This window comes from Arvicola amphibius, chromosome 7, assembly GCF_903992535.2.
Source record: "Arvicola amphibius chromosome 7, mArvAmp1.2, whole genome shotgun sequence".
Classification (NCBI taxonomy): Eukaryota; Metazoa; Chordata; class Mammalia; order Rodentia; family Cricetidae; genus Arvicola; species Arvicola amphibius.
In genome coordinates, this window is record NC_052053.1 from 26,120,735 (window position 1) to 26,144,980 (window position 24,246).

Genomic DNA, 24,246 nt, shown 5'->3' on the forward strand with positions numbered 1-24,246 from the left:
TTAGTAGTTTATTGTCATTTACAATTCTGAAAGGGCATGCTAAATCACATATTTTATTTAAGAGTAAAATGTAATTGTTTGGGAATTGTTGGAAGCAGAGAAATAAGATTAGAAAGGAAAAAAATAATAGTTGTAAATTAGAGACATAAAAAAACTAGCAGGGATTTCCTTTTAGAAAGGTGATGCTATGATAGAACTTTGAGAACCTGATGTGTGAACAGAAGAATCAAGAACATGATGGGTATTCTTTGTTTGGGAACATATTAGGGGCAAAGTTGAAAGACAGTTAGTTTGGGGGTTTCATTGCTTCTTCAACAAGATACAAAAATGACTGCTTCCTGGTCTGATGCTGAGTGAATACGGGAGAGCTGGCAGTTCATCCAGCATTGCTCATATGTTATCAATAGGCAAGGCACCATATGTGACAGCTCTTCATTTAGTTTAATTTACTGTAGCTCACATATATTAATATCCCAGTAGACTCCCTGGTGTCCCATTTCTGGCAGTGTGTATGTCTCATTTTCTCTGTATGGGATTCCCTTGTGAAATATTTGGAAACTCTATCATAAAAAGCAACAGAAAAGGAAAGACATTGTTTGGGGAGTAGTTTTTTCATATGGTTGACTAGACAATTGCTATCCCCCAAAATGATTCAACGTGTAGACTAGATAAATTCTTTCAATGTTTCTTTGAAGTTTCATAAGAGTGTGTCAGGCTGAAAATAAGTTAATTAAATAAGAGTAGAAATATTTGCTTTTCCATTTTTCATACTTATATTCCACTAATATTTATTAAGATCATACTGTGTATAATTCACAGTGGTATTTCTTTTAGCAGTCCAAGTCAATTGTCAGACAGTTCTAAGTTTATACCTCCATTGTGAAAAAAAATGAAAATTTTAAATTTACCAGGAAATGAAAATGATATATGTTACATAAATATCCATTTTATTTACCAATATATATCTATATGTATGTGTGTGTGTGTAAACAACTAGGCTAAAAAGGAACAAAATATTGCTATTTGAAGAACACAGATCAACATGGAGATTACTAAGTTGGCTAAAATCTAAAATAAGGGAAACACAAATAATCGAGTACCTTATGACCTCCCTCATGTGTAGAATCAAAACTGCTGCTTTACTAGAAAAAGAGAGTGGAATAGATGGAAGCTCCAAGGTATCAGCAACATCTAGAAGGACGAAGTGAAGGAATTAATGGATGGATACTAAGTCACAGTTAGAAGAAGTAATAGATTTGGTGAGTTATTATATAGGACGGTAACTATATTGTACTATTTTAAAAGCCAGAACAAAGATTTATTTTAATATTTTCACCATAAAGAGATGACATTTAAGGAGTTACATATGTTTACCTATATTTGATCATTGTGTAACATATTCATACATAACGACAGATAACATTTTAAAAATTAATTCAAGTATAACGTTGAAAAAATATATTAACACTAAAAAAAATCCACTTTCACCATCAAATGTCCCCTAATAAAAAAATACGTGCATAAGAAACTTCAGTTTTCTATTTATTTGTATTGGTGGAGAGACACAGGAATCTTTTTAGTAGTTCTTTTATTTTTTGAGATGCAACATATTTACATGATTTCCTGATTCTGTTTTATCCCCAAACCCTCCCATATACCTATTTTTGCTCTTTCCAAATTCATAACATTTTAAAAGATAATTTTTGATGCATATATATATATATATATATATATAACACACACTGTGTGTGTGTTTCCAAAAGCAAAAGTACATATGTATATAGAAAGAAATTTCTGTCTCATCTGGTCCATAGTCGTTCAGTCCCAAAGAAACACACAGAGATGTAAATTAATTATAAACTCTTTAGCTTATTAGCTCAGGCTTATTAACTTGCTCTTACAATTTAAATTAAATAATCCTTGTCTATGTTCAGTAATGTGGCTTGGTACCTTTTTAAAGTAAGGCATTATTATATTGCTTCCTCTGTTTTTGGATGAAGGCTACGTCTCTGCCTTTCTTCTTCCCCAAATTCTCCTAGTCTGGTGGCCCTGCCTTTACTTCTTTCCTGGCTACTGACCATTCAGCATTTTATTAACCCCACACATGTGACATATCTTTACAATGGACAAGAGCATTCTCACACAGGATATGCATATCCTTCTCAGTCTGTTTATTGTTACTTGCATATAAGCCTTCAGGACTGACCACTTGCTATTAACTACACAATTGGTGTGCTCCTATTTGAGGAAGACTTTATGCCATTGTCAACAATCCATAGATGCCTATAGTTCTTGTGTAGGGTTGAGGCTTCCTGGGCATCCTGAATATCCCCACTGGCTTCTCTATTGTTATTCTATAAATTGGATTTCATTCTGCTAATTTTATTATTTCTTTTGGTGTTTAACCTGAATTGTCACATTTCTTCTGTGTAACATTCTTAAGTTCAGCTTGTGTACTTTTGGTTTGGCCCTTTCTAAAGTTGATCACAGTAAAATATGTTTGTTTTTTCTATATCTGAGTCCTGGAGTTAGCTTCTTATATGGAAAGCTATTTTTATAATATTTAATGGAAAATAGCATTTTAAACGCATTGCAACATGTGACCCTCATAGTGGATAGTAAAAGGGACTATGATAGCCATAATTTTCAAATTACATTTATTTATTTGTTTATTATTCTCTCTCTCTCTCTGTTTCTCTCTATCTCTTTTTGAGCATGTCTGTATGCAATGACACATGTATGGAAGTAGAAGGACAATTTGGCATTCTCGTCTAGTGCCTGGGAACTAGGAATAAAATTCAAGCTTGAGGACAGGTGCTTTAACCCTCTGAACTTTCTGTGGCTGTAAAAGGCCTTATTTTCCTTCATGATTTTTTTCCTTCTTCTTAAAATCTCAAGTTCTTTCCTGTGCCAGTAACTTCAAGTCTGTTCCCTATGTGCCATACTGGCAGATTCAGGGTATCTGGTCTTATGTTGTGGCCTTTTATCCATTTAGAGTGGTGTTTGTGCAGGGTGATAGATATAGATCTATTTTCATTCTTCTTCTTGCAACCATCCAGCTTGACTAGCACATTTGTTAATGACACTCTTTGCTCCAGTGTGTATTTTTAGCTTTGTTGTCAAAAATTGGGGGTTCAACCAAGTGTGTTGAATGGAATATATATGTTCATGAGAAAATGGGTCACATTTCATTGTAGAGGATGCAGAGCCAAATTGATGCTATTTCTCGATTCATTTTCTCCTTTTTATTCTGTCCAGAACCCCAACCCATGGAAGGGTGCCGACACAATTAAGGCTAATTTGACTGTCATATTCTAATGTAAAAATTTTTTATAAGTTACCTGGAAACTTGTCTCCTTGATCATTCTAAATCCTGTTCTTAACCACAGCAAAAGAGTACTATGGTACATGTCACAGGCCATGAAATAATGAATATTCAAAATGCAGGAACTGTGGGTATATATCAGTAATGTGTTACCTATGTGGCATAACTTTGACATTGAATTTAATCACTAAAGCTAAATGTGGAATATATTATTGCTTCAAAAATTGTTGCTTCCTCACTATTTTGATGTGAAAACATATACAAAGTTGGATAGCATCTTTATTATTAGACATTATTTGCTAATTCTTTAACTATTTTATTTATGAGATTATAACCTAATTATATTTTCCCCTGACATTTCCCCTCCAACCTCTCCCATATACCCTCCTCTCCTCTTCTTCAAATTCATGGCCATTGTGTTTATTAACTGCTATTTCATTTTTAAATACTTTTTGTTGAATTATATATCTATGTGTCATAGCGATACTTTTTTCTTAAAAAATCTGTGTATAGAATTGGTATCAAAGTTATGCTGATTCCATACAATCTTATTTTGTTTTCATATAGACTCTGTGCAAGCTGGTCTTGAAATTATAAGATCCCCTTGCTCAATCTCTGAAGTGATGGCCTACAGGTATACCCTACCCCATCTGGCATAATGAAATGATTTTCAAACATTCCTTTTTCCTGGGTTTGCAGGAAGAATTTGTAAATAATTGCCCCCCCTTCACCCCTTAATTGTTTGGTAAATCATGACAGTCATGTTCCCCGGGTGTTATTTTTGGTTTTGGTCTAGTCAGAATGCTCCTGCTTGTGATGTATGCTTTAAACTTCAGGACTATTTAGTCATTTTGTGAAGTCAGTTTTGGCTATCAATATTTTTCAACAGTTTGGTTGTCATCACAGTTATGGAAAAGAACTATTTGTAATAGTATTATCCATTTTAATATCCCTCTATTATAGCTAAAGTTTGTTTATGCTCTTGATTGTTGTTTTCTCACTACTTTGAATGTAAATTGATTGCATGTTTATTTATTAAAGAGGCTCAATGTGTTGATTTTTACACTGTTTTTTAAATAGTATAAGCACCATTATGTGTGTCTAGATTGTGTTCCACAAATTTTTGTTTTGTTGTACTTTCCTTTGCATTCACTTCAAAATATTTTCTAATTTCTCTTGAGAATAAAATTTTGACTCATGGGTAATTTAAAACGTGTTGTTTATTTCTAGTATTTTGGGAATTTGCCACCTGTCTGTCCATTACTGATTTCTAATTTAGTTTTGTTAGAGTCAGCGAGTTTGGTTTGCTATATTTTATTTATTTGACTTTGTTATGGCTTATTTTTATATATACCCTCTGTTGGTAAAAATCAGGAGGAATTCAAGTCCTTCTTAGTGATGCCTTGCTGTCCTAATTTGTCAGGACATGAACAAGACAGTTGACACTATATTTCAAGTCTTTATTTTTGTTGATCTTCCTGTCAAGTTATTCTCTTGGTTATTGCTTATGGGTGGTAGCTGAACAATGTGTGACACTATGAGGTTATATTACATATTCTCTTGCCACTTTTTGTATGTGACATGGCATGCATGTAATGCATTCTTATATGTGTGTGTACCCACAGATGTGTGAAGGTGCTTTTCTACATGTTCATGCCTGTATGTAGGGGCCTGATATTGACACTGTGTCTCTTCATTAATCATTCTGTACTTTATGTAGCAAATCGGTCTTTCAGTTGTACCTAGAGTTCTGAATTCATCTAGACTCACAGGCCAACTTTTGCTGGGGATCTCTCAGCAAGAATCCTGGTTCTCTGACTCTTGCACTCATAAGAGCAACACTATAGGGATTCGATAACTTATATGCATACACATCTCTACACTTGCACATGCGCATCAATAATAATTAAAGGAGAGACAACAAATTGAAGAGGAGTATGGGGGGAATTGGAAAGGGAGAAAGGGGTGGAAATGATAGAAATAAATAACATGTATGAAAGAAATTCTGAGAAAAAATAAAAAATTAAGTAAAAATAATACATGATAAAAATATTTGAATTTATGATGATATATTAATTTTCTGCATGAAAAATCTTAATAATAAGGAATATGACTCAAATTTACAGTGTCAAAGTGACTCAATATAAATTTTTGATAACTTATGCCTCAATAATTTCTGGATTACACAGTTAACTTTATAGTGAGGGATGGTTCAAACTCACAATTCTTTGGCCTCAGTTTTCTGAGTATTGAGATTATACATGTGCATCATCATACTATTTCATTTTAGTAATAGTCAATTGAAATAATAAACTCCTAATTTGTGGAATAAAACATTATTATAACATATAAAACTTAATTACATAAGTATAATTAAATTTGTTTGCAGATGTAGATACTTTTCACATCACTAAAGGGGTGGATAACTGCCTCATTGATTAAAATTGATTGTCCAATGAAACCAAGAGGAAAGACAATGCTATATGTCACTTCTGGATGAATTAATGGACCAAATCCAATAAAATATTTTAAATTTTAATAGACGTTTATACTGGGTTTTACCTTATTACCTGACTTTTGTCTTACATTTAAGTTGACTTTTTCTGAACTCTTTACCAAATATGACACTGTAAATAGACCAAACTACATTGTACTTCTCACATTTATCTTGGAATAGATTATCTTTCATTGCCAAGTAAAAAAAAAAATGTGAATTTAACATACATCATTTCTTCTTCTTGCATGTAGCACAATCCTATATACTCTATTTAAAAAGTGAGCTTTGTTTAAATCTTTTACAGCTTCATTTGTTTGCCTTGAGTTTTTGAGTTCCTTTGCTTACTTGAAGAGTTTTCAGTAAGAATTCCATTTTTTTTCTGAGTTACTACGTCTCTAACTTTTCTGTCTGTGCAACCATAGTTGCTCATCTCATGGTCTTTTCTCTCAGTATTTCTTGAGACTGAGGAGTTAGGTGAATGTCCTTTGCACATTCAAATTACATTAGTAATTGTAATAGAGTTCTTAACCACATAGAGAAAAATAGCCATATATATTACATATTATTTATATAGCTATAATTATTTAATACTATAGGTAAAGTTTAGTAATCTTTTTACTTCAGCATTTTAATTAAGAAGTTAAATTTCTCCAAATTCTAGTCACTAATTTGAAATGTATAACACAAAATAGACATGAAATTCAGAAGTGATTCTAGTTTTTTAACTGATCTTTATTGAGATATACATTTTTCTCTGCTTCTTCCCTTTCTCCCCCCCCCCCCACCCCGGCTTCAACCCTCTCTGATGGTCCCTGTGCTCCCAATTTACTCAGGAGATCTTGTCTTTTTCTATTTCCCATGTAGATTAGATAGATCCATATATGTCTCTCTTAGATTCCTCGTTGTCTGGGTTCTCTGGGATCGTGAATTGTAGGTTGGTTTTCTTTGCTTTATGTCTAAAAGCTACTTGTCAGTGAGTACATATGATAATTGTCTTTCTGGGTCTGGGTTACCTCACTCAATATGTTTTTTTCCCTAGATCCGTCCATTTGCCTGCAAATTTTGAGATGTCATTATTTTTTTGGCTGTGTAGTACTTCATTGTGTAAATGTATCACATTTTCCTTATCTATTCTTGGATTGAGGAACATTTAGGGTGTTTCCAGGTTTCACTATGACAATTCTGTTATGAATATAGTTGAGCACATGTCCTTTTGGTATGACTGAGCATCCTTTGGGTATATACCCAAAAGTGGTATTGCTGGGTCTTGAAGATAAACAGCCTGGTATTGGCACAAAAACAGACAGGAGGACCAATGGACCTGAATCAAAGACCAAGATATTCATCCACACACGTATGAACAGCTGATTTTTGACAAAGAAGCAAAAATATATAAAATGAAAAAAGAAAACATATTTAACAAATGGTGCTGGCATAACTATCAACATGTAAAAGAATGAAAATAGATCCATATCTATCACCAAGCACAAAACTCAAGTCCAAATAGATCAAAGACCTCAATATAAAGCCAACCACATTGAACCTCATAGAAGAGAAAGTGAGAAGTACAATGGAACATATTGGCACAATAGACCACTTCCTAAATAAAACCCCAGTAGCACAGACACTGAAAGAAACAATTAATAGATGGTACCTTCTGAAACTGAAAAGCTTATGTAAAGCAAAGAACATGGTCAACAAGCGAAAATGGCAGCCTACAGAATGGGAAAAGATCTTCACCAATCCTATATCAGACAGGGAATGATCTCCAAAATATACAAAGAACTCAAGAAATTTGTCATCAAAAGAACAAATAATCCAATAAAAAATGGAGTAAAGACCTAAACAGAGAACTCTCAAGCGAGAAATCTAAAATGGCTGAAAGACACTAAGGAAATGCTCAACATTCTTAGCCATCAGAGAAATGCAAAGCAAAACAACTCTGAGATTCCATCTTACCCTTGTAAGAATGGCTAAGATCAAAAACCCTGATGACAACATATGCTGGAAACGATGTGGGATAAAGAGAACACTCCTGCATTGCTGGTAGGAGTGCAAATTGGTACAGCCTTTTTGGATGTCAGTGTGGCGATCTCTCAGAAAATTAGGAAACAACCTTCCTGGTTCTAGGTTTTAAACCAATTGTTATTAGTTTGATTATTTAAAGTGAAGGCATTTATTTATTGAAATGGCACCATACTTCTTAAAATGAAATTACTTTAAGAATAGTGATTCTCAGGTATTCAATATGTCTTGGTGTAAATTAAATTATAAGGAGGTCTATTTAGGGACTGGTTTTGAAAAGAATGTTTTTAATAGATTTTGTTTCTTTTTCTCATAATTAAAATTTCTATATGACTTTGGCAGACAGCAGCCAGTTAACAAGGTCCAGCTTTATAACCAAGGATTTGCAGGTCTTTTAAGGAATTGTATTTAGAAATTTATGTGGCTTAAGGACAGTCACAGTATGAGACGATTGGCCTTTAGGCCTGGAATCTTGGGTCAAGCCATTGGTAAAGTTCAGTGACTGTGAACGAGGTCCGTGATTACTATTTATAATTTGTTTTCTGATAATTTTATCATGCACATGTACTCAGAGGCCATGGGTTGAGGCCCATGAATTGAAACAAATGAATAAAAATGTGCAAAAGTAATTCGGGCAATTTCCAAAGCACTAAGATATTTGTTACATTCACTTAGATTAGTATTTCTTTATGCAGTGACTGGAAAGCAGAGCTAGACAATAGCAAGTCACCTTGGCTGCATCCATATCCTACTGCCTAAGTTTTAAGAATTTATACAACTGACACTGAGAAAGAGCTAAAAAAAGTCACAGCAAACCATAAAGAGGGACTATTTTATGTCAATACAATACAAAATTCTTCATAGACATTCCCTTTCTCTTTTAATGTTTAAGTTTAAATTGATTTATCTTATTTTTATGCATCACAGAGTGTCCATGTAAAACATATTTTTGATGTTTATTTCAACTTCTTTTCATTGCTAAGTCTTTATTTCTCACTAATGGCAAATTCTGACAAGGTTTTCTTTAAAGCCAAATTATTGCCTCATTAAAAAAAAACACAAATTCTGCATGAATTTTTTTATAATCTTCATGAGAAATTTTATTTCATGGTCGGTTAATGAAATTAATACTATCTTTGAAAGTTTACTATTTTATTATCCTTAAAGGAATATTTACTTAAAATAACAAAATAACATTTGTTTGGTTAGTATCAATTTCATCAATATCCTAGTAAAAGAAGAGATTAACTCTAAAACATGTTCTTTTGTATTGTTTTATTTTTACAGGACGATGTTCTAAAGGAGAACACAAAGGCATTCCAATAGAGGATGGTTCTGCAGCTGACATCTCCTCAAACTGAGAACATAAGAAGAGAATTGTAGCAACTTATAAAATGCCATTTCTCTGCTTAGGTCCTAGGTTTTCTTAGATTTTTTTCTCTTGATAAGCTGAAAGAAAGAAAAAGCACATACCAAATAAGTATAAATTAGTATAAATTTGTCAAATTAAGTCAATATTTAAAATTGAACCTTAGTTAGAAAAAGACATCCATTACTGGGTACCCTCTTTGGCATTTTACAAGGAGAGGTAATACGTCTTCCATAGATAAAGAGGATGTGTTAAATGGCTAGAGGAATTAAATTTAAACTTTACAGTAATTTAAAACATAACTTAAATACTTATTAAAATGTTTAAGTAGTGGGAGAACTAGAATAACTAGTAATTGAAAATAGGAGACAGGAATGCTGTATGATATTATTCTAGGGAGATGTGAAAAAGGCTCTACTCTCAGATAGGGAACTGACCACAGATCAGTGTACAGACACCACTGAAGTCCAATTTAGCAAACAAATGAGTTTCATCGTGGTCACTTACAGAAATAATGGGTGAAAGCTTGCATACATGATAGATAGCTGCATCATCAAACCCCACCCCAGCATAGACGACAACTCACGCAAGCTAGAAATCTGAATCTCCCTGCACAAACTACAGGCAGATCAACAGGTTAGAGTTCCCTTCCAGCTCAGTTCATATGCGCCTCTTCCAGGTAATTCAGCAGGCTTTACCTTCTATGCATCTTGACTATTATCTGTTTCTTCCAGACAGTTCAGCTGGTGTCTGCTTCTTCCAAATGTCTCTTTTGGCACTCTTTACAGCATATATATATTTTTGGAAGGGAGGAACCCAAAGAACTGGTCAGTTTTAGTGACTTCTTGAACCTATTGATTTGTTTACATGTGAACTTCATAAGCTTCCCTGCAGGATGAAATGAGTCACCTCTCCTCAGAACATCCCCTTGTTTTTAACTTCTTTTTAATATCCTGCATCTTAAGTTTTTCTCCCAGATGAAGTGTTTAATCTCAAGGAAACTACCACACAACATGAAGTTAAAATATGAATAACCCAGTTTTCACTGTCATTCATTTTAACTGTGGATTAACTTACAATTGGTTTAATTTCTCCAAAGCGTGGTTGTTTCATATATAAATCTGTAAAAATAATAGACTTGTCACAATGATTAGAAGAGAGTTATTACTGGGTATAATGACTGAGACATACATCCAATAGTCACTGGTTAAGTTAGATGTAGACAGGCAATATACTTATGATTGTTTGTTTCACATGCATGCTTCTCTCCAGGAGTTAGTATTATACCAAAGATAGTCAGGAACCAAGATGGGTCTTAAGAAGAAAGTCATAGCTGTTTAAGGACTTGAGTGAGAAACATTGCATAATTTAATTTATGCTTTTTTATATCCTCACTATATTTATTCAAGAAATTTTATAGTTCAATATTAGCATTATGAGGGTCCTACTTTTACAATACACTTTTACATTATATCTAGGATCCAATATAATTTGTTAGAAAAACTTATAGTTGTAAATAATATTTTTTGGATGGGCCTATCCCTTCATACATATTTTCTCTAAGGCCCTCAGAGGACAGGAACAAAGGAATGATTCTAGAGAGATCCACATTGGGAACATGAATACAACAGTGTGGGTACCTCAAAAATTGAGAAATAATGGAGTCTGATTGTGTTTCTTCCCCCTCAGAGCATATATCTTATTAATTCATAAATGACAAGAATATTTTCTTTTGTGACCACACCTATCTTTTTGTTAAAAATTTGACCTCACAACATCATGATTACAATATTTTGTACACATTTGTCCTTATTGGCACCAGTCATTGGTAATCAAGGAAATTTCTCTTTGCAGCTGACAGATACCACTACAAAAACTACAATCAATTAATATGCAAAGCTGTGGCATCCCAGTCCCAACGGATATATATCTACAACACAACTCCCTCACCTAAGGATCAAGGCTCATTGTAGAAAAGAAGTAGAAAAGATTGCAAAAACAAGAGGATCAGAATTTTCTGTGGTACCGTGTATCCTAGTAACATCAGATGTTATACTTGTAAAGTCACAGCAATCTGAGCACCCAAACATGAGCTGAAGAAGGAGACCAACAAACAAACCAAAAGCAATGGGAAAAACCTCATGCGGTCTCAGCCCTGTCAACATATACAAAGAACTACAGGCAACTGAGTAAATCTGGGAGCTGGAGCTATGGCTACCTGTGAAGGAACACACCAATTGGTTGTCCAGTGATAAACAAGTCAATCCTGAAAACATATATACAAGTTATAATATATGGTCTTAACAGGTTATATTTAGAAATATATGTAACTGTATACCTATGTATACACATATATACAAATGCATATATGCACGCAACCAGTTGATCAAAAAAAAGAAGCCATTAATTTGAAGGAAAGTGTAGATGGGTATATCTAAAAGATTTGGAGAGGGGAGAAAGGAATGGAGAAATATAACGAAAATGCAATCTTTAAAATAAACAAACAAAAAATTAATTGATCTAACTGAATACCCTGATAATCCAGTGTATTTTTGTTATTGAGAATTACCACAGTTAACTTATTAAATATGATATTATATCATTATTCAGAAAGATATCCTTTGGTCTTTTGTGACTTGGATCTACTCTCTGAACTGTATTATTAGTCATGTGTTCATCTGTGATAATAAATTCTAGTGTCATTCAGTACAAGTTCATGATTAAAGTTTGCAATTCTACCATACACTACAAGTTTCTTAAACTTTTGTAGAATAAGAGTGACACTGAATTTAATTAAGTTGAGGAATTGTTATGTTTTTCTGTGAAGCTATACACATTCTTTCTTCATTTTCCTCAGGACCAGTGACAGGTGCTTGAGAGATGGACAGGTTTAAGGGCACAATTTTTTAAATGAAGCAGAACAAAGTTAAATGATCCACAAGGAGATCAATGCCTAGAATTAGACCATAGCAGCATGATGCTCAAACCAACAACCCACTTTCTTCAGATCTTGAATGATGTTGGAAACACTTGCTTTCTCTTACAGGCTTAGGAAAATAAAAGCATTTAGCATTAGTAGACAGTCCTTTATTATTGCCAAATTATTATCTCATTTAACATGTAAAGTAAAAGTAATATCAATGAAATTTCATGTGCTATATAGTCAGAAAATAGAATTCAAAGACTTGAAGAAAAGGAGTAAGTCTGAAATAAATTAAGGTAAAAATTCAAATGTAAAAGAACTTTATATCTGCCTTTTCTAAATTTTAGTGTAGAATAATTCATTTTATTTATAAATTTGTGTTATCATACAAGTATTATTAGTAGTAAATTATGCTAGAATCAGATGAATAGAAGGTACAGATTTTCTTTTAAAACTAAGATTCTGTTAGAAAGTATGTTTTTAATACATGAATAAATATCTACTAAAACAGTTGGTAGAACTCTGCTTCTGTCTAGAATGTCTCATCTTTTCTACCACTATTAACGCATATCTGAAGAAGAGTAATTAAGATGAAGTGCTTGTTTTATTCAGGTATATCAAGTTTAGGGTACAAAAATATTAAATATATTTATATATTTCAGCAATGTTTTTAAAATAATAGTAATCATTATTGATACTTGCTAAACATACAACTTAATGGCTTAGTGTTAGGGCCCAAGAATCTGTTTCTTTGGTCATTCAGATAGAAGCATATTGAACACTTATCTTCATACTGTTTATGTAGTATGTGATAATTCAGAAAACCTGCGGTTCTCTGGTAACTAATTTAGTTTTTCCTCTTCAACTGTCTAGTTTCCATCAGCAGAGCTATCTTTCATTAACCATCATATTTCTGTCTAGGAAATGGTCATGCTCAACTGCCTCTGTGTACCCTTTCTTCTTCCTCATGCATTTCCCTATGTTTAAAATCCCCAACCTCCAAACTGTCTTCACTTAGTTGAACAAGTTTCACCAAGACTTGGATCTAGTGTCAGCTTCTCTGTGGCTTTATCTTGACAGACTTCAACTAAGCCTCCCCCTTCTGTACCCAGGAACACCTAAATCCTAGACTGAACATGGGATTCTACTGCAGTTTTCTCTTTACTGTTAAGTCTCCCCATGTAGACCCAAAAACTCTGTGGCTGAGGACACTAGTTAGTCTTTGTGATCTTAGTCTACTATAATGTCTGTCTTATCATAGGTGTTTAATAAATGATCAGTAAAATCACAAAACCTTCTAAACATGGTTAATCTATTTTTATAGTTACACAATATCTAAACTTGAAGAAAATGGGTCCCATTTATCTGTTTTGTATGTCTTTACATGAACAACTATCGTAAATATTATATTTATTATCAAGAAGACATTAACATAAAATCTTTGGGTTTACTACTTTACAAATTAGACCAGGGCCCTGAGAGATGGCTCACTCGATAAAGGCTATTCCACTAGGACACTCATGGTGGAATGAGAAAAATTTACTCACAAAAGTTATTCTCTAACTTCCTCATGTATGCCTTGTCATATACATACACATACATGCACACTCAGAGGAAAGAGTCACAAAAACAATAAATAAGTTTAATAAAAACCTAAATTAAATTAATGCATGGCATGTGAACCTATATAACTGTCTTCCTTATATTTCTAAATCATTATTATATAGATATTATTATTACTATTTTGGGAACACAACTGGCCATGTTAATACATATAAAGAATATATATAGGTTTGTTGCTTTGGCTGTTTTTTGTCAGTGTGACACAAGCTAGAGTTATCTGAGGAAAAAAAAACCCTCAATGTGAAAATGCTTCCATCAGATTGCTTGTAAAACAGTTTGGAATATTTTTCTTGGTTATTAGTTGATGTGGAAGGACTTAGACCACTGTGGTGATTCTACCCCCGAGAAGGTGGTCCTGTGTGGTTTAAGAAAGGCTGAGAAAGCTATAGGGTGCAAGCCAGCAAGAAATATTCCTCCATGATTTCTGCTTTGGTCATCCTACAAGATCCATGCCTTGAGTTCCTGTTTTAGTTTCTCCTAATGATGAACTGTAACTGGTAAGCCAAACAAACTCTCTCTTCCCCAAGTAACTAGTAGTTATGACATTTATCACAGCAATAGAACTTAAAACATGGGTCTTTTAGAAGTTCATGTGCATGCAGACATGATGTGGGATTTCCTTCTGTATGCTGTGAATATTATTGGTTAATAAAGGAACAATAACTGCTTTGGGCCTATAGCAGAGCTATAGGAGAACAGAGCTAAGATGAATGCTGGGAGAAAGAAGGATGGAGACAGAGAGAAGCCATGTAGCTCCACTGGAGCCAGACGCTGGATGGCTGGATGGAACTTTAACCAGTAAGCTGCAGTCATGTGGTGATACACAGATAACTAGAAATGGGTTAAATTAAGATGGAAGGGTTAACCAATAAGAAGCTAGAGCTAATGGGCCAAGCAGTGCCTTAAATAATATAGTTTCTGTGTGATTATTTTGGTTATGGAGAGCTGGGACAAACAAGGGGCCTCCTCCTACAAATTGGCACACCAACATGGTGGACTAAATCCATATAAAACCTGAAAGGACTTGAAAAGGAACTTTAGACACTAAAAAACAAAGATTAACTGCAATTTTTTCTTTTCTGAATGGGTTTTGCTTCCTGGTGGCATTCATGGCTCCTTTAAAAAGAGGTTTTTCCTGATTCATAGTAGCAGGGAAAAAAAGCCCCAGTGATTGTGAAATGCTGGCTTTCTGGGCTGTGCTGCTAAAGTGGCCTCTGACTCTTTCAGGAGACCAAACATTGAATGTGGTTTGTGAGCATCATGGTACAGCTTGCTTGATGGCAACATAGACCACATGTGCCTGGAAGTGGGGTGATGTGTGGCTCTCACAGGTGCGAGCAGCTGTGCTATGTTGGGCTGTGTGGATCAAGCAGAAAGTACCATATGTACCCCAGTAATGCTGCAGCTTAAGTTTTTAAGAAGCCATTAGCATTTTAAGAAGTACTCCTGGACAGTAAAGAATTACAGATATACAATAGTACAGATTCAGACATAAAAGACCTCTAAATGGGTCATAGTGTTGGATAAATATATGTAGGCTTGGGAGAGAGAAGAAAATGTGTATACAGAGTTATAAAAGGAAGAAAATGATTTATAAAATTAGAACAAAGTCTTTAAGAGACAGGGTACAGACAGTCATAGATTAAAAGGAGCAAAGAAAAACACACCATATAAAGACGGAAAATTCACAGAGAGTCTGGATTATGCATATTATTATGATTTCTTTGAATTTTTTGACCGTAAAGGACTAAGTACAGAAAAGTATTTCATTGTATTGGATGCTAAGCTAAACCTACATATATACTTTAAAGGTATCTTGACTTCAGAATTTGAGTCTAAGAATATGTTGTTTTGGAAAAGAGGTTCTTCTTTTGTTTCCACAGAGGATGAGAACCTATGAAATAATTCCAAACTAATGTGGTTTTATGGACCCAGACCCCTTGAAAGGTCTCTTGAACACCCCTCGAAAACTTACTTCACCCAATAAATAGCAGGAAGCAGTTTAGAGAACTATGGCCATATTCCCAAATATTTTTTATAAATGTTTGTTTACATTTAAAGGGGGATATGCTATAGATATTTGCATTCATATGTGTTGTATGGAGGAGTGGCATCCCACCACCTGGTTAGCTTACATCTGAAATAACCACACGGAAATTATATTAATTAAATTACTGCCGGGCCCATTATCTCTAGCCTCTTATTGGCTAACTCTCACATCTTGGTTTAACCCATTTCCATTAATGTGTATCGCCACTTGACTGTGGCTTACCAGCACGAGTCTAACCAGAGTCTGCCTCGGGCAGGAAAACCATGGTGTCTGCCTGTCTCTGCATTCTTCCTCCAAGAATTCTGTTCTGTCTTCCCCCACCTACCTGAGTTCCATCCTATCAACTAGGCCAAGGCAGTTTCTTTCATAACCAATAAAAGCAGCAAAAATACAGAAGGACCTCCTACACCAGGTATGGGTCTTGGTTTATTGATACAAATTTAATGTCAATTTTGTTATACTATGTATATGTACTTCTGCTCTTGAATAAGGTATTGTGTTTAGGCAGCTCATTTAAAATGAAATATATAATTAAGAAATATAGATAGAGAGTCATCTATAATAGTCAAGCTTGTAGTCATGTTAGTTAGATTTTCTAGATGTACAGAGATGTATTACATATGAATAGGAATTCTTCAAATCTTACAAAGATTACATAATATGGCATTTAAAGTGTTTTAAGAATTTATGACTTTTCATGACAGTGTGACACATCTGCTCCTGGCAGCACCAATTACTTCAAGAGGAAGATGGACATCAAAGAGGCTTCTTATGGAGTTGGTTAGCCATTTGGGCAAGAAACTGTTCTTGCCTGGACTGCTTGATGAACTGGATATGCAGGACTCACAGAGAAATGACTGTTGAACTTGCCTAAAGGTGAAACGATCCTCTGGGGTTCCTGCTTCATGAAAGAGTCTGCCAGATATTCGGCAGGACACAGGATAAAGTGACTAACAAACTGCCAATAGAAGCAAAAGAATCTTTTAAATTTCCTGCTTCATGAAAAAGTCTGCCAGGTACTATGGGCCTGTAGACTGAAGATGGATGTGCTAACAGTACAGAAGAACTTTGGGGGACTATTCAGGCAGCAAGATGTCTCTGTCAATTCTAGAGTTTTAGAAGTTGCTTACAATGTGCTTCCTGTTTACTTAGGTAATGTTATATTCTAATGGAGTCTTTGATGGAGTTGAAGAGTAGCTAGTAATAATATAGTTTTCCTTAGTTATGATAAGATATAAAGTAGATACAAATATTGTAGCTGTAATTCTTGCTTGATACCTGTTTTGTTATATGTAATTTTTCTGTGTTAAAGTTAAAACCTTCCTTTGTATTTAAACAGAAAAGGGGAAGTAATATGGGATTTTCCACTGTATGCTGTGATAAATAATATATCATTGGTTAATAAAGGAACCACTTTGGACTATAGCAGAGTTATAGGGGAACAGAGCTAGGCACAGAAAACTAAGCTGAATGCTGGGAGAAAAAAGGGCAGAGTCAGAGAGAAGCCATGTAGCCCCACTGGAGACAGATGCTGGATGGAACTTTAGCCAGTAAGCCACAGCCACTTGATGATACACAGATTACTAGGAATGGGTTAAAATAAGTTATAAGCAGGGGCTGGAGAGATGGCTCAGAGGTTAAGAGCACTGGCTGCTCTTCCAGAGGTCCTGAGTTCAATTCCCAGCAACCACATGGTGGCTCACAACCATCTGTACTTAGATCTGGTGCCTTCCTCTGGCGTGCGGGCATACATCGAGGCAGAATGTTGTATACTAAATAAATAAATCTTTAAAAAAATAAAATTATATAAAAAATAAGATATAAGCATTAGCCAATAAGAAGCTAGAGCTAATGGTGCAAGCAGTGTTTTAAATAATATAGTTTCTGTGTGACTATTTTGGTTCTGGGTGGCCAGGACAAACAAGCAGCCTCCTCGTACACAGACACATAGCCATTTATCTTCCTCTGCATTATATATGCGCCATGATATATTTAACTCTTGATTTGTCTGATTTCTTCTCAGCATTCATGAAACTGTTATGAGTGTTCTTGAAGATAAATGTTTATGCAGTAAAGATGTTCTTGATTAAGTATATATGAATTTTCAATAAATATTTCTGAATTAACCCCATGAAAGGCTGCTATAATTTCTATAGCCACATAGAAGAAAATGTCTTTGTCCCACATCTCATATTTTTGGAACATAGCTTGTATTTACATGATACTAAGTGCTGGTTAATTAGAATCTATTACATATATGTTAACATGAGTATCTTTCACAGGTAAGGACAGGTATTTCTGAGGCACTTTGGTTCTTCTTCTGCTATAGATATTTTATGTCTGTTCCTGTCATGTGTTCATACATTACATTCTAGCTCCCTACTTGTTTCTTATACCCTGTATCAGATGCCCTATGTTTAATCATCCCAGCTTATTCTTTAGCACTTTATTTCAAATAGGTTTTGCTTTATATAATATCAGTGTATGCACCCCCAAGTGTGTGAATGGCAGTGTATTTAAACTATTTTTTTTTACTGCTATCTAATTGTTTGGCCTCTTATGGGTTAACACTTGATGAAAAGTGCTGAAATAATTTGCATTGTCAGTTTTGTGTACTACGAATCTTCAGAACATTTTAGCTTTTTTAGCTGGTCCTGAATCAATATAAATGATAGTTAGCATTTAATTATCCTAGGATTCTAGTAACTTTTATCATTTAGTTCTACACATATACTGAGACACTAGTCACTGGGTTTTAAATAGATCTATTTTAAGCCTTCAGTGTCTTCACTTTATAGTCATATTTATCTTAACTTTTTATTTCTATTTACATCTCTGCTCAGGTATTAGTTTTGTTTGAACTATAGTTGAAAGAAAATCCCTGTTTCTGTCTCTCTTTCTCTTTCTCTCTCTCTCTCTCTCTCTCTCTCTCTCTCTCACGATTGCCTACCTCTAAAGAAGAAAGGACTAGAAAGAAGGAGGAGAAAGGTACTTGACCTCTTGGCCAAGTAGTTCTGTTTGGGGAAGATGTAGCATATTGCCCTTGTGAGGTTTACAGGAAAAGCCAAGTGGAGGTCTGAAGTAGAGGGACTAACAGTGTTAGCATCAAAGGCCTAATTGTCTGCTTTCTTGAAGTTAGGGTTATTGGCAGCTGCCATTAAACCGTCCATGCTGCTGTCACCCAGCACAGCCAACCAGCATGCACTAATTGCAGTGGCCTTTTCATCAAGTAAGATCATCCCACTAAACACAAAGAGCTGTCTCTCCATTAGCACAGACAGTAGCCAGCTAGATCAGCTGGGCTCCTTGAGTATGATTGGACTGTCATATTGTTATGATTTGTTCAAGTTTAGAGCATTTAGCAGATACCCTTTGCACCTCTCTTTGTACCTGAATACTATAACCTGACTGCCCCTATCATTTAAGAGGGTACTATAGCTTTTCAAAGTTCAGCGGCGCACAATTGCAGGCAGGCAACTGGTTTCTGACAAGAGATCAATACTGTCCTTCCAAACGCTGGAGTCAAGCTGCTGGGTCTGTCAGAGGGATGTGTGCTGTAATTGGATCATGGATGCCGAGAGTCATCTGAGTTTCCCTCCAGCACTGTCACAGCTGTCAGATGTCATCCCTTTGTACAGCTGTCACTGCGGGAGAGTTGGGGCTCTTTTTCCGTTCTAACCCAATGCAAATGTCCACTTAGCAGATGAATATTGAAGATATTAGACACTTCTTTATGCCTTTATGCAAAATAAAGATCTGTGTCATCTGTGAATTTCATGGAAATAAGTTGCAATTTATTCACTGTGAGAAAAGTGAAGTGAAGCCTGTAAAAATGAGAAATTATTTGGTTCAGGCTATTAAAAAAAGGAATATTTTACAGAATAAACAACAACATACATTTTGTTTCCTTGAGTTGGAAAGAAGCAGTCTAGTATTTTGCAAGGTTTAAATGGTAGCCTTATGGTCTATGGATATTTGAGAATATTTGTATATGTTGTGCTCTATACACATTCTTAGAAAAGGGACAAATCTTGAACTTTGGTTCTTTTAAATTACGAAAACGTATTAAAAATATAAAATATAAGACTTGAGGGGGACCATGTGATTTAAGAAGTCCTATTCTAGGCAGAAGCAAGAATCAGGCCAAGTGTGCTCCAAAAAGTCTCTGAGGCAGGAAGACCAGACTCAATGAAAATGCTTGAGTCACAAATTTCTTTTCCTTATAAATGTTTACAAATGAGATGGAAAGGCATGTGTATGGTTGGCAAAATAATTATATGACTGGTTCTGCTGATTTTGATCTGTTTGCTTTAAAGACCAATATACAAATCAAGATACACTTTATACCATATGTATGTGTGTGTCACACTATTGTATTCTTACTTAGGCCTGTAATACTCCTTAAGCAATGATGAATGGTTAACATTTAGGCTTTCATAATGGAGTCAAGCCACATATATTAACCACAAATAGGAAAAATGAAGAGATGTCTCCAAAACGGTTTTGGCAATTATATTCTTAATAAAGGAATTTTGTAATACTGAGATGATTCCTGTACTTCCCTTGACTGACTCCAGAAAATACAATCTTAACTGGTGGTTTATTTATTTATTTATTTTTATTTATTTACTATTTCCTTGCTGCCTCTCTAAGCTGATGTCAGAATCATTTTTGGATGGCCGACAGGGTAATTTTTGCTCTGGGTGGCTGACTTCCTTTTTCTTGAGGTCCAGACCACACACTCCCTTCCTTGTCAAGCAGGCAGCCTGCCCTGGTCCCACTGACAGGGTAGCATGAACCTTATTTTTCAATATCTGACCTTAGCGTCCTGTCATCCACCATGGGACTCACTGGGTCAGCCCCTCAAATATCCAAACTTTTTGCCTCCATCTGGCATTATGAGGTGACCTCACCTCATTTGTGGCAGCTCAAGTTTTTGAAGCCTAAAATTAGTGGCTGCCAAAATCAAAACAGACACTTGGTCCCCATTGCCAGGCAATGGGGGATGGGAGGCAGAAAGCCAGAACACTCAATGATTTTTCTTAAAAGGTGGTGTGTACTTGAAATGGTTATTATATACATTTTTTAGGCTAAGAAATATTGCTTCATTTAGCATTCTTCCTATAACCTTCATGTAATGTTTTTAAATAAAAGCCGGAAATTGATCTTGGGAAAATTAAAATGTTTTGCTACTATAAAATTAATCACTTAGAGGTCAAATCTTCATTGGTTACCACGAAGATGGTGAAATGGTCCCCTGTAGTTACTTGGTTAGAAATTATAGAAATAAATGGAGAAAAATAAACTTAGTTTTAAGGTTATCCTTCTGTAATGACTATGAACTTTATAGGCAACTGCATTGAGTTGAGTATACATCTTTTTTTTTTTAAGGTATGGTTTATGGTTAATTACATCAGAGATCCAAAATAGTCATTTCTGCATTTGCATTACTAGGGGTATCACATGACCATATGGAAGTAGAAGGTAGATTAAAGGTTGGTTAAGCATCAAACGCCGTTCCGTATGTAAATTTATAGCAACGATGTGGTGTAGAAGATGGCTTACTTGCTATTTCTCTGATATACTAAGTAAAATTAAAAATTCACAACTCTGGTTTATGGGGTTTTAAATGAATCTGATTTCTCTTTGGGGCAGGGCAAATAAGTGTTTTGTGATGTATTATTTTATATATATATATAAAAGACCATTGTTATGGCTCATTTAATTTTGCGAGTGAATGATCTAAGATTAACTACAGACTAGTCAGTGCAGTTTAAAAGCTGAAAGCAATTTCCAGCCACGGATGGTAATGCCACATTCAGTCCTCAACTGGATGACTCTAAATGACTGAGCTGCAAGGCCTTTGTATATGACCACAGGGCCAGATAAAGCCATAGGAACACAGTAAAAGCACAAAAATAGTTCCAATTTATTTGGTGCCATCACCTTAATGAGATTAATACAGACATGTTCATGTGCCTAATTGGTGATTTTGTTTTAACTGATAATGAAGGATTAAAACTTCAGGCAACAGGCTGCTTGTTGGAAAAGAGGTTGGAGAAGGAAAGGGTTTTATTACTACATTATAAAAAGGATACAATATCCCACTCCAAAATTTTACAATGTTTCTTTAAAAAACATGAATGCTTTGAAATGTGTACCCTATAGTGTCCCTGCAATTTTATGACAAAGTGTGATTTTATGACCAGTCCTACATACTGCTTTTATTTACCACAGACCCTTCCAGACAAGACTGTGTAGAACTGGTATTTCTGGGAGAAAACAGCTCAAGCTGAAAAGCACTGACCACTCAGCTACTGTGTAATTAAGAGCATGCTACATATATTTAAATTTATCTTGTACAAACATACTGCTTTCCCCACTTAGTCCCACAGCATCCCAGTAAAGTCAAAGCTTTTGGGGGAACTACACCCATACTCTCTCCCCTCAAAGTGAGTGCAGTTGTAGCCACTTTAAATGCTACCACTATCAAGCAGCGTGCTGCCAAAACACAAACGCTCAGCCTAAGTCATTAAAATTTAATTATAAGAGGGCAGCTGAGCCCAGTTGGAGTTTTGAATGTGAAAAAAATCTTGTTTAAAAAAAAAAAACTAATAAAAACAAAACCACCCAACCAAGCCCATCAGCATCTGTCTCTACTGGTCCAGTGAAGTATACTTAAATAAAATTGCCCATTTGATCAGCATTCAGTATGATGCCACATTCTCACAGTGAAACATATTTTGGTCGTCATTCAGTTATTAGCAACAAAGAGCAGGCCGTGTTTTATCTTGCCATTGCTGGTAGGACACTGCATAGCATCTGCCTGCTGTATCTAAGTCCTAAAATCCAGGAACTGGACCGTCCAGCACCAGCTAAGGCAGTAGTTTCCAGGATTTCATTTTCCCCATAGAAACCCTGGCTCGTGCGAAGGTATCTTTCTGAGTAGGGGAAAACCCGGCAGCAGGAGAATTTGATCTTTCAGGTTCTATTAGCAATCGCTTGGAGAGCACTCTGGCTACGTGGTGTTAAGATGCTACCTTCCCAGAGAATGAAGACAGAAGTATATTTTACATTTCTTGTCAGATTGAACTTTAAGACATCCTGACTGCTTTCTCTAAATTTAAACATCACAGCCAAAATGGCAACATGCTTTGTTCGGTTCCAGTTGTGTGGAGTTTCAGTGCTTCATTGATTCAGAGGAAAGCTGAGGCTCGCATGGGGTGCAGGGCAATGGAATCTCGCTCTCACTGCAGCATGTCAAGCCATTATATCTGGGACCAGAATGTCACTGTGGTCTCAATGGTTCGTCAGCTGAAGGATATGGTTAACAAATGTAAAACCAAACTTCAGAGGAGCTGGTTTTCTGTGCTAAGTGATCTGTATTCCCTCTGAATTTACTTTCCCCTAACCCCGTGAAATTAACAGTACTTTCTGACATTCGACCCCATGACCTCACACATAATAAGAATTTAAAAAGCACCATGCATGAGTGTGTCTCCGTAATGCAAAACTGGAAAAAATGACCATGTCACGGTTTTATTATACAAAACCTTCTCAATCTCCATTGCATGCTTCATATATGAGCACTCAGTTTAAAGTTATTATAAAGAAAAACACAATTTTGAGAGTCATAATTCACTGTTCATGACTTTTATAGACAATAAATTGTAGCAAGTACATATTGCTACCAAAAAGCTTTGTACTCTATTAATGCAGATATTTACCAAGATAAGTGTTAAAAATAGTATGCTGGAAGACTCTGATGCTTCCAAAGAAGGGGCTTCCAGGGAGCCGGTTGCCAAGGGTGCAAGCTCATGCACAATGTGCAGGTCTCAGGGTTTAAGAGGCAGAAGCAGGAAAGTGTTACGTGGAAATGATTTTGTGTTATCAGGCTCAGGGGATGACAGCATACAAGAGTAAGAACAAGGTGCTATGTGGCTTTTTCTTCACTGTGAAGTAAAGATTGGCAGCTGGAAGTAAGGCTTACAGACAGACCTGCACACAGGACCTCTTCACCCAGGACTCATAATCACTACTCAAAGGAAAACGCATTTACCAGGGAAAAGCGGCTGTAGCCATCAGAAGTGTGCTTAAAACACCACTTAAATATCACTTTATACGCTATTACCTGCAAACTGTGGCTTCGTATTAAATTATACTTGCATAGGCTTTTGCTTCGGTGCTGATAATGCTTTTGAGGTTGCATTGGTGAAGAAGAATTTAGGCTGCTTTGCAAGAGACGTGACCAGAATATGCGACACAGCTGACGGTGACAGGGTGAAAAATTGCAGAACTGTACTTTCTTTCCTCATATAGATTGTAATTTTAATTGTCATTGTGGCCCTTCTGTTTTAATTATGGGACTTCTTTGATATATACCAGGACATCATATTGAATGAAAATATGGTGCTATAATAGTCTCTTTATAATT